Source organism: Phascolarctos cinereus, unplaced genomic scaffold, assembly GCF_003287225.1.
Source record: "Phascolarctos cinereus isolate Bilbo 61053 unplaced genomic scaffold, phaCin_HiC Scaffold_2;HRSCAF=192, whole genome shotgun sequence".
Taxonomy (NCBI): Eukaryota; Metazoa; Chordata; class Mammalia; order Diprotodontia; family Phascolarctidae; genus Phascolarctos; species Phascolarctos cinereus.
Window position 1 is genome coordinate 170,403,326 of NW_027555625.1, and position 17,069 is coordinate 170,420,394.

The 17,069-nt window shown below is 38.3% G+C and overlaps 1 protein-coding gene and 1 pseudogene across 7 annotated transcripts in view; both read right to left on the reverse strand.

The window, feature by feature from the left end:
- The window catches only part of PLCB4 (phospholipase C beta 4), a 461,946-nt gene that overhangs the window by 162,869 nt on the left and 282,008 nt on the right, over positions 1-17,069 (reverse strand). The window lies entirely within an intron of this gene.
- LOC110207502 (transforming protein RhoA pseudogene) lies at positions 13,912-14,436 on the reverse strand (annotated as a pseudogene).

Here is a 17,069-nt window from a genome sequence, read left to right on the forward strand (position 1 = left end):
GAGTCTAAAATACTTGGAGTACAAAGAATCCTCTCAAAGAACTGTGTCTGAGAGTGCTAGGGTCCTATTTGTGATGTCCCAGAATCACAAGAATCACTCTCACCTGAAAACTTCTACAATAATTTTATTTGGGAAAAAATAAGGCATTCTGACTCACTTCATACATATTTTCTTTTATTTTCAATCGCCTTTTCTCCCAGCTGCTATACAGTCCTATTTCCTTTCTACAAAATTCTCGTGATTTGTACTCCATGTTTCTCCTCTCTCCACCCCGCTCCGCCTCTAGAGATCTGTCCCTACTCCCACAAAACAGAATGAATTACAAGTACTATCCATGTGACTGGCTTAGAGCATGATTTGATGGGTGAAATGCTTCTAATCTCCAGGATAGGTATGTATTCTCCTACTGTCAATAAAATGTGAAAAATTAAGGAAAACCTCAGAGAAATGAAAAAATTAAAAAAGAAGAAATATGGAGGCCTATTAGAACTGAGAAAAAAATTAATAAAAGATAACTTGTTTAAAAGGGAAAAAAACAAGTGAATGATCAAAAAATAATAAACAAAAGGAAAAGACAAGGGGAATCAAAGAATGGTAGTAAAGACTTAGAAATTAGTTCATCATCATCACCATCATAGCTAGCATTTATATAGCACCTACATGTGCCACAGATTGTGCTAAGTACTTTACGAAGTACCTCACAACAACCTGGGGAGTAGTTGCTGCTACTGTCCCCATCTGACCATTAAGGAAACTGAGGCAGAGATTAAGTGACTTTCCCAGGGTCACACAGCTAGTAAGTGTCTGAGGCCTGATTTGAACTCAGGGTCTTCCACCTCAGGCCCAGTGTTCTATCTAACGTATCATCTACTTGCCTCATCACTCTTTGAACTAATATTAAGTATGCTTCTGAATGTACACTATATTAAGTGAGATTAACAGACAGGTCTGGGTTTCTGTTTATTAGGCCTTTAGATTTGAAACAGACAATAAACCATTCCTGAAGAAACTTATAAACAACTAAAAATTCTTGGCAACATGTCGGATTCTTCTCTCATTTCTATCACTCATATCTACTCAGTCCCCAATTCAATTCAACAAACATTTATTAAACTGCTACCATGTGCAAAATGCTTTGCTGAAGGAGATCTAAAAATTAACAAGGACAAAAAGGAAAATAAATGACATAGTCTTTGTCTTAAAGGCACTTAAAAGACTTTTTAGAGGACTATGATATATAGAAATATAACACAAATGCAGAACATAAAAGTGTATAAGAGAGACACACAAAATGCTAGAGGAGTTTGAAAGGTTGAGGCACTGAGAAAGTAGGATGGACCAGGACATCTTCATGGAGAAAGGGGCATATGAGTTCAGTCTTAGATGATTATGAGAATTCAAACTAGACAAAAAGGGGCGTGGGGTATCTTTGGTATTCAAAGCCCTTTATAATCTAATAGCCCCCTCCTATCTTTCTAGTCTTATTACATCTTACTGCCCCCAAAATACATGCTTTGATCCAGTGACACGGGCCTCCTGGCTGTTCCATGAACAACACACCACACCTCTTGGCTCTGGGCATTTTCTCTGGATGTCCATTATGCCTGGAAGACTCTCTTTCCTTCGTGCAAACTACTGATTTCCCTGGCTTCCTTTAAGTTCCAACTAAAATTTCATCTCTAGAGGAAGCCCTATACAATTCCTCTTAATTCCAGTGCCTTCCCTCTGCCATCCGTTTCTTATTTGCCCTGTAGATAGCTTGTCTGTACATATTTGTTTACACATTGTCTCCCCCAATTAGATTGTGAGCTCCTTGAGGACAGTGATTGTCTTTTGCCTCTTTTTGCATCCTTAGCCCTTAACACAGTGCCCGGCACACAGGAGGCACTTAATAAATGTTGACTGATTGATTGATGTGTATATACTACTATACCCACTACACTATTCTACCATACGGTATTGTGGCTTGGCCTGTTGTTGTACTACCTACCTAGATCACTACCCTGACTGCTAAACTGTCCTTAATATGACACCCTGGTACTATAAGGAATTCCCAAGGTCAGTACGGGTGTTTGTTACTCTCCTGCTCTTCCTCTATGTTCTCTCAGCCCCTCCTCAACAGATCTATCAAACTGAGTCAATAAGCAATTAATAAATATTGACTATGTGCCAGGCACCGTGCTAAGCACTGGAGATACAACAGACAAAAATAACAGACCTCTTGCAAACAATTTTGTCCAAATAACATATATTTTGCTATTCAATTGCTTTAAAGTCATGTCCACCTCTCCATGACCCCATTTGGGGTTTCCTTGGCAAAGATGTGGTTTGTCATTTGCTACTCCGGCTCATTTTACAGAGGAACCGAGGCAAACAGGGTTAAGTGATTTGTCAAGAGTCACACAACTAGCAGGCAGCGAGGTGGCACAGCAGATAGAACACCGGCCCTGGAGTCAAATACGGCCTCCGATACATTACATTCACTACCTCTGTGACCCTAGGCAAGTCACTTCACCCCACTTGCCTCACCAAAAAAAAAACCCAAAAAACAAAAGTCACACAACTAACAAGCATCTGAGGTAGGATCTGAAGTCATGAAGAGAAATCTTCCTGATTCTGAGTCTAGTACTGTCTCCACTGTACCATCTAGCTGCCTCAAATAACATATACATGTGAGGATCATTTGATACTCTTGGAGGGCAGGCACTATGATTAATTGAAGGTGTCAGAACTGAAAGTCTCAGTATGGCCATACAGGTTGCTGATTGGGCTCTTAGACTTTTCTCTCTTTGTCACTGGTTCTCTCCTCTGACAGCATAGTATCTGTTACTCACAACCCACCATTGCCAAGACCCATATTGCCTGTAGTCTCATGCCTCTTCTTTGGAGTCACTTCTATCTTCAGGGCTTCTCCCACAAAATAGATAAGGTGCACTTTCCTAGACAGGACCAGGGAATCAGAGAGAGCCATTGCACCTCCTGTGCAAACCCAACCAATTATAGTACACTACACTTTGGTATGATAAATATCATTTAGGGACGGAATGGAAAGTAAGGAAATAAGAGCCCTTGCTCCACTTTTACAACATACATAATTTTGGTCTTTTTTCCAGCTTACCTAGGTCATGTTAATTGGTTGTTGGGTTTCTACAGGTTACTTGCTTTATTATTGTTGTTGTTGTTCAGTTGTTTTAGTCGTGGCATTTGGAGTTTTCTTGGCAAAGGTATTGGAGTAGTTTGCCATTTCCTCCTCCAGCTCATTTTATAGATGAAGAAACTAAGGCAAACAGGGTTAAGTGATTTGTCAGGAATCACACAGTAAATGTTTGAAGCCAGATTTGAACTCAGGTCTTCCTGACTCCAGGCCCAGTACCCTATCCATCCCACCACCTAGCAGCCTTTTGCTTTTTGGAAATAATTCTAATAAAAATAAGAAACTAGACAGCTAGGTGGAACAGTGGCTAATGCTGGTGTCAGGAAGAGAAGTCAGGAAAACATTTAGCTGCGTGACATTAGGTCAATCATTTCTTTGTTCTCAACTTCAATTTCCCCATCTGTAAAATGGGGATAATAACAGCCCCTACTTCACAGGGTTATTGGCAAGCACTAAAATAGGTAACTTGTAAAGTGCTTTGCAAATCTTAAAGTACTATATAAAATTAGTCATTATCAGTATTATCATCATTGATAATAATTATTAATAAGATCAGACAAAACTTACATTTGTATTACTCTTTAATGGTTTTAAAGTGCTTTTCTCACAATCCTATGACTTAGCAGTGAAAGGATTATTATCCCCAGACAGTAGGTCTTTAATAGATTTTACTGACTGATTGAAGTGTGTGACTCCAGCTTACTCTTAGGATAATTGTAATTACTGCTTTGGCCACCTGATCATGGGGCTGAGACCAATCTCCTCATTATAAGAAGTGTGCTAGATCTGGAGTCATAACCAAGGTTCAAATCCTAGCTCTGACACCTACTGCCTGTGTGACCTTGAGAAAATGAGCCTACATCTCTGGGCCCCAGCTTCATCACCTTAAATAAGGAGACTGGACTAGATTAATTTAAAGGCCATTTCCATCTCCAAATCTACGATCCTGAGTGTAGTGAATCCACCCTCTTTGGGGTATTCCATTCAAGCACTGTACTTTGCTAGATCGATATAATAGGTGAGAATGACAGTAACATCAGCAAGGCAGATGAATGCAGTCTGGGAATAGGAAAAAGAGAGATGGGGCACAGTCATGTTCCACTGTTTCTTACTTCACTTCTGTTCTGTGCTGGCGATAACTAACTCTCTAGAGAAGGGGGGGGAAAGGATATGTGTATACATATTTTGAGAATAAGAACCATAAAATTTCCAAGCTACAAAGTGACTTTAGAAAGGATTTAATCACCACCATCCCCATATTTACAAACGATGAAATCGACAAAGGTCAGGGATTTTAAATGGTTTGCTAAATGCCATGCAGTTTGTATCTAATCCACAATTTTGAATTCTACAGCACCGTTTAAGCATGACAAAGCAAAAAGTAGATTCGGTGATTATCTGACTTAATGGATATCGTGAATATTCAGAAAGACCAATTCTTAGACCAAAGTCAACTAGTTTAATGTGGATTATTCAATTCAACAAACATTTAATCTAATGTTATTGCTAATGTTTACCCAACAAAATTAATAATTGCCCAATCTTTATACTTTGTGACTTCAGATGTCAAAGCTCCTCAAAACTTTAGTGAGGAGGAACTTTTTTTTTTCATTTTTCAGAAGGCTTGAACTTACTTGGGAAGGGAATTTCCACTAGTAAAGTCCCTGTGCAGAATTAAGATCAGGACACTGCTTCTGCCTATACTTCCTTCCATCCTAGAAGTTGTGATATATTTTGTGGAGAGGCAGGCATGACAGCATTAACTAATTCATAGTTTTACTTGGTAAAGCTTAGAGACTGATGGTCATAACCTGGTTAAGAGGTTGAGAATATCTTACTTAGATTGTCTAAGTAAGCCAGGATGAAAGAAATTTGATGATAGAAAAGAAAATTCAAAATATACTTTATATAGCTAGAACTTATGTCTAGAATGAGTTTATGAATTTATGTCTAGAATTTCAACCACCAAAATCTTCTAATAACCATAGCAATTTTCCTTAGTAATACATAATGATAATTGGTGTTTGTGATGCACTGAAAGATTTTAAAGTGCTTTCTGAGTCATCAAAGTATGATTAAATTATGTTCAAGATAAAATCAATATTGAATTCATTCTAATGCACTGCACTTGAAAATTGGTCATCAAATGGCTGGTATCACCATAGAATTATCAAAAAATAACAGGGTTGGAAGGGACTTTACCAAACTGTTCCTGAGTAAGAATCTTCTCTATCACATACCTGACAAGTGGTCTTAAAACTTTTTCCCAAATAACTCTGATAAGGGAGAGTCCACTGTCTCCTGAGACAGTCCATTTCATCTTTGGTTAACTCTAGTTGGAAAGTTTTCTCATTGCTCCTAGTTCCTCCCTCTGAGACCAATCGGAGCAAATATATTTCCTCTTCTAAATGACAGGCCTTCAAATTCTCAACAACCATCACAGTCCCCACAATTGCCTTCTCCATGATAAACATCTCTTGCTTCAAACAGTTCTTACATAACAGTCTCAATGCCCTTCACTACCCTGCTCACTCTCCTGTGGGTATCAGTTTGGGGCTTATCAATTTGCTTAATAAAATTTAGTTCTCAGAATTAAACATGATACTTCAGATACAGTCTAAGTTTTGTCTGGTCACATCTCTCCTGTCTTCAACTCATATATTAAATTATTTTGGAAATAAGAGTGACTTTATATGAATCCCTATTAAACCCATCTTGTTAGATTTGGTCTAAAATTCTAGCAGATTGGTATGTTTTTGGATTTGATTCTGTTATCCAATATGTTAGCTATACTGCCAAATTTTCTGTCATTTGCAAAACTGACAGATGTACCATTTGATATGTAAGTCTTTGATTAAAAATGTTAGACAGTAAAGGGCCAAACATAGACTTCTGAGTCACCCACCGAAGCTTGCCTTTGAAGCTAACAGGGAATCATTAATGATAATGCTTTGTGTCCTGCCATTAAACCTGGTCCAGATTTACTGAACTGTCCTGTTGCCTAATCCATCCTGTTCAAAATAATAGCAGTAGATTTTGCCAAATGCTTTCCTAAAACCAAAGTAAACTATATGGATAGCACTCCCCTACCAATCCTGTTAAAGGATAAATTAAGTCATTCTGACCTGTACTTAACATGATTATGCTAGCTCTCTGTGATCACCCTTCCTTTCCTAGATGTTCACTAACCACCTCTTTAATGAAAATTTCTAGAATTTTGCCAAGCATCAAAGTTAAGCTTAATTTACCGACTGCAGTTTGCGGACTTTCTTTCCTTTTTTGAAGTTATTCTCCTTTTACAGTTATTCTTCCCTAGTCCTTCAACATTTTCCTCTTCTCTATTATCTTTAAAAATCATTGACAATGGTTCAGAAACCACATCTTCAGTTATTTTAATATGTTGGGATAGAGCTTGTCTAGGTCTGATGTCTTTAACTTACTGAAGATAGCTAGAATCCCTTACCACTTCCTTACTTCCCTTGAGTATCAATTCCCTATTAAAATATTTTATTCTGTCTTTTCCAAAGACCATTCTCTTTGGCAAGGAATATAAAGGAAAAAGAAGAGTGTTTTTTCTCTGTTATTATGGGCCCCTCTATCCTTAAAAAATTCTGACTTAAATTGAAGAAAAGAGGGAACACCATCAGACCACATAGGTATGACCTAAACAACATCCCTTATGAATATAAAGTTGAGGTGATGAATAGGTTTAAGGGATTAGATCTGGTAAACAGAGTGCCTGAAGAACTATGGAGAGAAGTTCACAATATTGTACAGGAGGTAGCAATAAAAACAAAAACATTCCAAAGAAAAGAACAGCAAGAAGCAAAACGGCTTTCTGATAAGGTTTTACAAATAGCTGAGGAAAGAAGGAAACGGAAAGGTAAATGAAAAAGGGAAAGATATACCCAACTGAATGCAGAGCTCCAGAAAATAGTAAGGAGAAGTAAGATTATCTTAAATAAGCAACGCAAAGAAATAGAAGAAAACAATAGAACAGGAAAGACGAGAGAGCTCTTCAAGAAAATTAGAGACATCAAGGGAAAGTTTCATGGAAAAATGATGAAATGATATGATAAAAGACAAAGGATTTAACAGAAGTACAAGATATTAAAAGGGGTGGCAAGAATACACAGAAGAACTAAACAAGAAAGATCTTAACATCACTTTTAACCACAATGGTGTGGTTACTGATTTAGAGCCAGACATCCTGGAAAATGAGTCAAGTGGGCCTTAGGAAGCATTGTTAACAATAAGGCGAGTGAAGATGATGGAATTCCAACTGAGCTTTTTAAAATCTTAAAAGATAATGCTGTTAAAATATTGCACTCAATATGCCAGCAATTTTGAAAAGCACAACAGTAGTCATTGGGTTGGAAAAGATCAGTTTACATCCCAATCCTAAAAAAGGTCAATGCCACGGAATGTTCAAATTATCAAACAATTGCACTCATTTCAACATCAGCAAGGTTATGCTTAAGAATCAGCAATGTGTGAACTGGGAATTACCAGATGTGCAAACTGATTTTCGAAGAAGCAGAGCAATCAAAGACCAAATGCCAATGTTCATTAGATTATGGAGAAAGCCAAGGAGTTCCAGAAAATATCTACTTCTGCTTCATTGAATACATTAAAGCTTCTGACTATGGATCACAACAAAATGTAGCAAGACCTCAAAGAAAAGGGAGTAACAGATCATCTTACTTGTCTCCTGAGGAACCCGGATGCAGGCCAAGAAGCAACAGTTAGAACTGAATATGAAGCAACTGATTGGTTTAATATTGGAAAAGGAGTACAACAAGGCTATATATTGTCATCTTATTTATGTAACTTATATTTAGAGTACATCATGTGAAATCCCAGGCTGGATAAATCAAAAGCTGGAATAAAGTTGCTGGAATAAATATCAACATTCTCAAATATGCAGATGATACCACTCTGAAGGCAGTGAAGAAGAATTAAGAAGCCTTTAGATGAGGTTGAAAGAGGACAATGTAAAAGCTAACTTGAAGCTTAACATAAATTAAAAAAAAAAACCTAAGATCTTGGAAACTATTCCCTTCACTTCCTGGTAAATAGAGGGAAAAGAAATGGAAGCAGTATCAAATTTTATATTCTTGGGCTCAAAGATCACTGCAGATGGTGACTGCTGTTATGAAATTTAAAAAAATGCTTTTTCCTTGGAAGGAAAGCTACAGCAAATCTGGATAACATACTAAAAAGCAGAGACATCACCTTGCTGACAAAAGTCTGTATAGTCAAAGCTATGGTTTTTCCAGTAGCAATGTACGGCTGTGAGAGTTGGACTATAAGAAAAGCTGAGCACCACAGAATTGACACTTTTGATATATGGTGCTAGAAAAGAGTTCCTTGGACAGCAATGAGATCAAATCAGTCAATACCTAAATTAATTCAGACCATTCACTAGAAAGTCAAATACTGACGCTGAAGCTTAAGTACTTTGGCCATAATGAGAAGTCGGGACTCAATGGAAAAGACCCTGATGTTGGGAAAGATTAAAGGCAAAAAAAAAAAAAGAGGACAGCAGAGAATGAGACACATAGTGTCATGGAAACAATGAATATGAACTTGGACAGACCTTGGGAAATAGTGAAGGATAAAAGGACCTGGCACGCTATGGTCCACGGGGTCACGAAGAGTTGTACATGACTGAATGACTAAACAACCACAACTACTCTTTATTTACTCCTCCTCTTTTCTCCACCAGTAAACCATAACATTCTAATAACCCTTTGCCAAAAGACTGTTTAAGTGTGAGTTTAGTGTAATTTATATTGTCTTTAGTTCTAAGGATAATTTGGTACTACACATTTGACAGGGAGGAATACTTAAGGACTAGTGTCTGTTTCAAATCAAGTTTTAGAATTTAAAAAAAAAAGCTATTTTCCAGGAAATAGGTAAAAACCTTTTAAAAACTTATAAAATTTTAAAATGTCTATTTGGTAGCAAGTATTCTTTACTAAATAGTTATCTCAATAAAAAAATGAAATCAGAGCCACCCTCAAATTGCTCTGCCTCAAACATATGCTTCAGATTCTAAAAAAAATCAGTCTTGAGATGAGATTTGAGTGGTGGCTAATCCTTTTGCCGTCCTCTTATGCCAATTCCCAAAATGTTATACTGGGTACATCAGGCACTCCTCACAGAAAAAAAAAAAAACTCTAGCTCTGGACTCATACAAAGCAGTTTCAACATAAAACATTGCAGTCAAGCTTTTTTCACCCTGTAGCTACAGAGAAAATCTACAATACAGCTTGGGTGCTCATGTCCAGAGTATCCCCTGAAAGTGATAAACAGGGTCCTTCTAGAAAAAGTACTCAACATAAAAAAGTAGCTAGCAGGCATTGAACAGCAATTTATTTCCTCTACCAAAAAGAAATGTTTAAAACACAAAAGATTTACAAACGTACATTAACCAACAGTTAAAACATAAAGCAACAACTCAACCCACTTAATATATTCTCCTGAAAGGTAAAGATAACATTCAGTGGCTGATGAAAAGATATTTCCCCTTCATTTTGAAAAGCAACAGGCTATTCTGTAAATAGCATTGACTTTGGAGTCAGAGGACCCAAGTTCATATCCTGATTCTGTCAGTTAAAACCCTTTTGGTGTTGGATAAATTGCTTCATTTGTCTGGGTCTTAGTTTCCTCATCCACAAAATCGTGGGATTAGACTGGGTGGTCTCCGAAGTCCCTCACAGTTCTACATCAATGACTTTATGACCCTATGACTCAAGTCAATAATTTAACAAACATTCATCAAGCACTTATGTGCAAGTCTCTGTACTTGGCACTGGGGACCCAAGGATGAAAAAAATGGCATTGTACCTACCATTAAGGAGCTTAAAATCTTCTAGTCAGGATATTCAATGTACACAAATGTGAATATATGAGATAGGATTTGATATGCTCTGTGTGTGTGTGTGTGTGTGTGTGTGTGTGTGTGTGTGTGTGTATAAAACCTTCCCTATTCCCCTAGCTTTCACTGCCAAATTGCACTGTATTAATTTTGTATCTACTATGTATATACTTATCTGTTATTCTATTAGGGGAGGGACATCCAAGTCTCTCACCAGTAGAATGCAAACTCCTAGAAGGTAGCAATGATTGAGATAGATAGATAGATAGATAGATAGATAGATAGATAGATAGATAGATAGATAGATAGACAGACAGACAGACAGACAAGATAGATAGATAGACAGATGTTAGGTATGACCCAACAAATAGCACAATACCTGATGCAGAGAAAATGCTAAATAAATATTTCTTGATTAACAAATAAGAATAAAGGAACAGTCACTACAAAGTTTTATGACAAACTATGAGCTGGAGTGGAGCCATATTAGTTTAAAACCGTGAATTTACTGGCTGTTTCCAATCTTTTCCTAGAGAAAGAATGTAGATGGCAAGTTAAGTGTAAGAGTTCAAGGAATAGTATACATTTGAATAGATGCCACTTGCAATGATTTTCAGATTTTGATAGTAAGAACGGTGAACAGGGGGCAGCTAGGTGGCGCAGTAGATAGAGCAACAGCCCTGAAGTCAGGAGGACCTGAGTTCAAATCCGGTATCAGACCAACCACTTGACACTTACTAGCTGTGTGACCCTGGGCAAGTCACTTAACCCCATCTATCCATCTGGAGTTTCATTACTTTAAAAAAATGGCTATTTTGTTTATTTGAAGAAAAATAGCACTGCCACATTAAAAACTGATGCCACACAAATCAGTCACTTCAGCCTACAGAAGACCTGATATAAAAAGTTCATTTCCATGCAATCTGAAGTTTTCTCATGGAGTAGATTAGCTTTCAAAGTACAAATATCTTCTCCAGGTTTTTGTTTTTGTTTTTTGGTGGGGGTGGGATCGAGAGGAAGGGAAGGGTTTTCTGTAAAAATCTTTCCAAATGAGCAAAGTCCTGGGGCCTGTGAAAAGTGTATACTTTATTTTGCATGGACAGAAGTGGCCTGAGTCACTTTTCAGTAACTGAAAGAAACTGACACAGGTAGAAAGTTTTATTCACCTCCATATATCACAAACATTCAATAGACCAAAGCTGATTCTTGATATGATGAGTGACTGCCATTGTATTCAAGGGGAATACTGTGCTTTATGTGGAAAGCATACCAAAAGCATGACATTAAGCCTCTACTTCTAACCAAATGACCTCACAAACTCAAACACGCTCTTTCTTGGGTGAGAGATTGTTTACACAACACTACCACTACAGCAAGAAATAAGCATCAAAACATTGAAGAGAGATGGTGAGGCCAGTGGTGGATCAGAGGCAACCCAGCTGAACTCTCTCAACACTGCCCTCCAAACAACTTTAAAATAAAGCCTCACATCATTTAAGTGGCAGAACCAACAAAAAAAAGGTCAGGGAAAACTTGGGAGGTTGGCAGGAGAAAATTGTGATTCCAGGATAGAAGCCTGTAGAGAGCCCAAATATGTTGTGGCAGGAACAGCAGTAGCTTCAGGAGTTCTCAGCCCAGAGAAAGTAAGGGACTCGGACACCTGGTCACAAAGAGATTACAGGCACTGGGTATGGCAATTCTAATGCCCATATACAATTCTGGGTCTCAGTTCCATGGTGGAGAGGAATGCTGGAGTTGGTCACCGGAGGACATACAAACTTAAAAGACCACAATGTGAAAATAGCTACAAACAAAGCCTCAAAGAAAAATGCTAATTGGACCCAAACCCAAATAGAATTCCCATAAGAATAGATAAGTGTGGTAGAGGAAGAATTGGGAAAAAATGATAATGACACAAAAAAAATAAAAAGAGAATTAACAGCTTGTGGAAAGAGGCACAAAAATCTACTGAATAAAAGAACTCCTTAAATAGCAGAAGAGGCCAAATGGAAAAGGAGTTACAAAATCACATCGAAAAAAATAATTCCTTAAAAATTAGAATTGGGGGGGCAGCTAGGTGGCAGAGTGGATAGAGCACTGGCCTTGAAGGTGGGAGGACCTGAGTTCAAATCCAGCCTCACACCAAACACTTGACACTTACTAGCTGGGCAAGTCACTTAACCCCAATTGCCTAAAATTTTTTTTTTTTTAAATGAGAATTGGGCAAGTGGAAGCTAATGCCTTCACAAGACATCAAGAAAACATAAAACAAGGTCAAAAGAATGAAAAAAAAAGGAAAAAATATGCAATATTTCATTGGAAAAACTACTGACCTGGGAAATAGATCCAGGAGAGATAATTTAAGTATTATTGGACTACATGAAAGCCATGATCAAAGAAAGAGCCTAGACATCATATTTCAAGAAATCATCAAAGAAAACTGCCCCAATATCTTAGACCCAGAGGGTAAAATCCAAACTGAAAAAATCCACTGATCATCTCGTGAAAGAGATCCCAAAAATGAAAACTGACAAGAATATTATAACCAAATTCCAGAGCTCCCAGGTGAAGGAGACAATACTGCAAGCAGCTAGAAGGAAACAATTCAAATACGGAGCCACAGTCAGGATCACACAAGATTTAGCAGCTACCATGTTAAAAGAGTGGAGGGCTTGGAATATGATATTCCAGAAGGCAAAGGAACTAGGATTACAATCAAGAATAACCTACCTCACAAAACTGAGAATAATACTTCAGGGGAGAAAATGAATATTTTCAAGGATTCCTGATGAAAAGAACAGAATTATACAGAAATTTAACATTTAAACACAAGATGAAAGAGGAGTATAGAAAGATAAACATGAAAGAAAAATCATAAGTTTCAATAAAATTAAACTTGTGTTTATATTTCTTTTCTTTCTTCCTTTTTCTTTTTTTTCAGAAAATTGCCTTTATTCTATTAGTAGTTGGAAAAAATAACTGATACAGAAAAAATGTTTAGTGAGCTACAGAGGAATGAGAAGTTCCAAGTGGGACTTTGGCCACCAACAAAGAGAATGGGTAGCAAGTTCCCCCAGGAGATTAAGGGGAGTCACCACTATAAGAGTAAGAAATAAAGAAACATCGTATATACCAAGATGCTGTAACTTGAGTTCAGACAAATCACTCCAATTTCTGAACCCTCACTTTGCCTTGGGGTGGAATCAATTCCCCATTCACTAATCCTAGCTCCAGGAGATAGGTGTGGACACCGGGGTATGTTGTGCAGAAAAGGAACTGCTAATGGCTATCATTTGCTGGAGAAACTGACAAAAAGGGATTTCAAATGTTTTTTCCATCTGACTTTATGTTCGAATATACTTTCTTTAAAAAACCCAGAGAGACTTTCTGTAGAGATAACAAATATCAGTATTAGGAAATCCAATGATACAAAAAAAAAATTACATCTAAGCTGGGGCAGATATATTTATTTTTTTGGTAACATACATTAAGTGGCACTAATTACACAGTAACTCTAAGGTAACTAACATGAAACCACAGAACTGCAGCTTTGCCACAGTGTTATGGGGACTTGCCATCTTTGACTGGGTCCTATTTTCAAACAATTGAATAATACCCCAGAGCTTTACCAATAAAAGTCTTACAAGAGATCCTGCTCTGAATGACTTTGTATTTACTGTATTCACAGAGGGCCTTGTAACTGACAGCAACAGGACATGCTGTAGTTAAAGTCCAATTGACAAAAGTTATCACCTTTTCTCTTTCTAGAAAGAAGAAAGAAGTTAAGAATTCCCTTGAATTAGTGCCAGAAAAGCTGGTTGGGAAAATGAATAAAGTTATTAAGAGTAAGGTCAGCAGGACCCTGGTGTGCCCAGATGTATTGGCATAAACTGCCATTAAACAATCATGGTTGGCTTCTAAATACTGGTAGCAAGATGATTTCTGATTTGTAAATCTCTTAAAGTAAATTATAGATAAATGAAAAAGGCCAGTAATCACACACTAAGATTAACAATGCTTCAAAAATTAACCAAGTGAAGGCTTGGGCTTTCCAATGTGTTTACAAGAGAAGGCACCCGGATTTCTTCTTTCCACATTTGGCTGGCAAAGCCACTCTTGTGGCCGTTCCAAAAACCTCCCTCACATCATCTTTGGTCTTTGATGAACACTCTGTATGACCAAATGCACCAATCTGATTTGCCATATCTCTTCCTTGTTCAGGTTTCACTGCCTCCTGCTTCATCTTGGCCAGCTCTCCTCTTGTGTGCTCATCATTTTGAAGATTCTTCTTGTTCCCAACCAGGATAATGGGCACATGGGGACAGAAATGCTTCACCTCCAGGGTCCACTTCTCTGGGATGTTTTCTAAACCATCAGGACTATCGATGGAAAAACACATAAGCACAACATTGTTGTCTGGGTAGGAAGGAGGTCTAAGGCGATCATAATCTTGACCAGTAGTGTCCCACAAAGCCAACTCCACCTGTTTTCTATCCACTTCAATATCTGCTACATAATTTTCAGACATTGTGGGTACACACATATCAGGGAATTGGATTTTGCTAACTACAATCAGCAAGCATGTCTTCCCACATGCACCATCACCAACTATAACCAACTTTTTTTTTGGACAGCGGCCATAGCTCAGGTGGTTCTCAAGTCCCTCCACACCGGGAAAGCCCCTCCACAAGCCACACATTCTAGGACTGAGGCAGTTTCTACACAAGAAACCAGTGGGCAGGTGGGCAGGAAGCAAGAGTGCTGGCAGGAGGCTAGTATTTATATTTCTATATGGGAATATGATACATGTAACTCCTAAGAACTTTATCATTATCAGGCCAGTTAAAAGGAGTCTACCTAGAGAGAGGTCATGGATGTGAGTCAATTATGTTGGAATGATCTCCATCAAAAATGAAAATATGAGAATGAGGGCTGCACTGAGAGAAAGCACAAGGCAGAGATAGAATGGGGACGTTTTTGTCACATAAAAGAGGCTCACAAGGAAGCGCCTTTACAATGGAAGGGAAAAGGAGGGGTGGCTTTGTTGGTTGCTGCCCTTCATTCTCCAAGAGGACCAAAATGACATCACCATGCTCGAGTCAAGTTCAGTGTGTCTGACTGGCTGATCAGACCAATGTGAGCTTGGAATGCTCTACCACAGCTCGGGCACAAATGGCCCGTGTGAACACTTGGGGTGGATTCTCTAAATCTGCACATCCTTTGAGCTGTTCCAATTCTGCTTTGCTCATAGAACGCAGCACCTTCTCTGATGTGGGCACACCAGGCTGGGCAGTCCTACACCAGTGTCTCCCATGTCACCCAAAGTTCTTAAGAGAAACCTTGAGAGTGTCTTGTGCCGCTTCTTCTGAACACTTCCCCAGTGTGAATTCTCCATAAAAGTCTTTCTGGCAAGCGTATGTTTTGCAATCGAACAACGTGGCCAGCCCATCAGAGCTGTGCTCTCTGAAACAGAGTTTGAATGCTTGGCAGTTTAGTTTGAGAAAGGAGCTCAGTGTCGGGTATCTTATCCTGCCAGGTGATCATAATCTTCCTAAGACAATTCAAATAAAAGCGATTCAGTTTCTTGGCATGGTGCTGATACACTGTCCAGATTTCACAAGCATATAACAATGATGTCAGCACAATGGCTCCATAGACCTTCAGTTTGGTAGTCAGTCTAAAAACTCTTCTTTCCCATACTTTTTTTCAGAGCCTCCCAAATACTGAACTAGCTCTGACAATGCATACTTCAACTTCATTAGCAAGGTACACATCTCTGGAAAGTATACTATCGAGATAACTGAACTTATCCACAGCATTCAAAACTTCTCCATTTGTAGTAACCAATGGTTCCACATATGGATGGTGTGGTGCTGGCTGATGGCAGACTTGTGTTTCCTTTGTGTTAATTGTTAGGCCAAAATTAGCACAAGCAGGAGAGAACTGATCCATACTTTGTGGCATCTCAGCTTCAGAGGCTACACAGACCGCACAATCATCTGCAAACAGAAAATCATGCACCAACACTTGTAGCCCAAGTTGAAGAATTTATCATCAGTGCAGTAGCTGACCTTGGTGCTGTGTTCATCCTCATTGAAAGCAGGGGTGAGGGAGTATGTAGGCAATGCTTGAATCTCACTCTCTTTGGAATTGGTTCAAAGAGGGAAAGAAATACATGCACACTCAGTTGTGTATATAAATGCAATTTACCCAACAGAGAAATAAGAGAGGAAGGGGATAAGGGAAAGAGGAAAGATGATAAAAAAAAAAAAACAGGACAGAATAAGGAAGCAGGTTAGATGCAAAATAGACTTTTGAGGAGGGACAGGAAAAAACAAGACAGAGAAGAAACAGAAGAAAATGGAATGGAAGGAAATACACAGTCAGTAATCATAACTCTGAATGTGAATGGGATGAATTTGCCCATAAAACAGAAGTGGATACGCATAATGGATTAGAAATCAGAATCCCACAATATGTTGTTTACAACAGACACACTTGAAAAAGAAAGACACATATGGAGTTAAAGGACTGGAGCAGAAACTAATATGCTTCAGCTGAACTACAAAAAAGGCAGGGGTACTGATCATGATCTCAGAGAGAGAGAATAGCAAAAATAGACCTAATTAAAAGGGATAATCAGAGAAACTACATCATGCTTAAAGGTACCACAGACAATGAAGTAATATCAAAATTTTTGCATTAAGTTTCTCTGAGAAAGGTCTCATTTCTCAAATATATACTGAGTGCAATTTTAAAAATGAGTCAGTCCCTAGGGGCAGCTAGGTGGCGCAGTGGATAGAGCACCAGCCCTGAAGTCAGGAGGACCTGAGTTCAAATCCAGCCTCAGACCAAACACTTGACACTTACTAGCTGTGTGACCCTGGGCAAGTCACTTAACCCCAATTTCCCTAATGCAAAAAAAAAAAAAGAGTCAGTCCCCAATTGATAAATGGCAAAGAATATGAAGAGGCAATTTTCAAAGGGAGAAATCAAAACTATCTATAGTCATATGAAAAAATGCTCTACGTC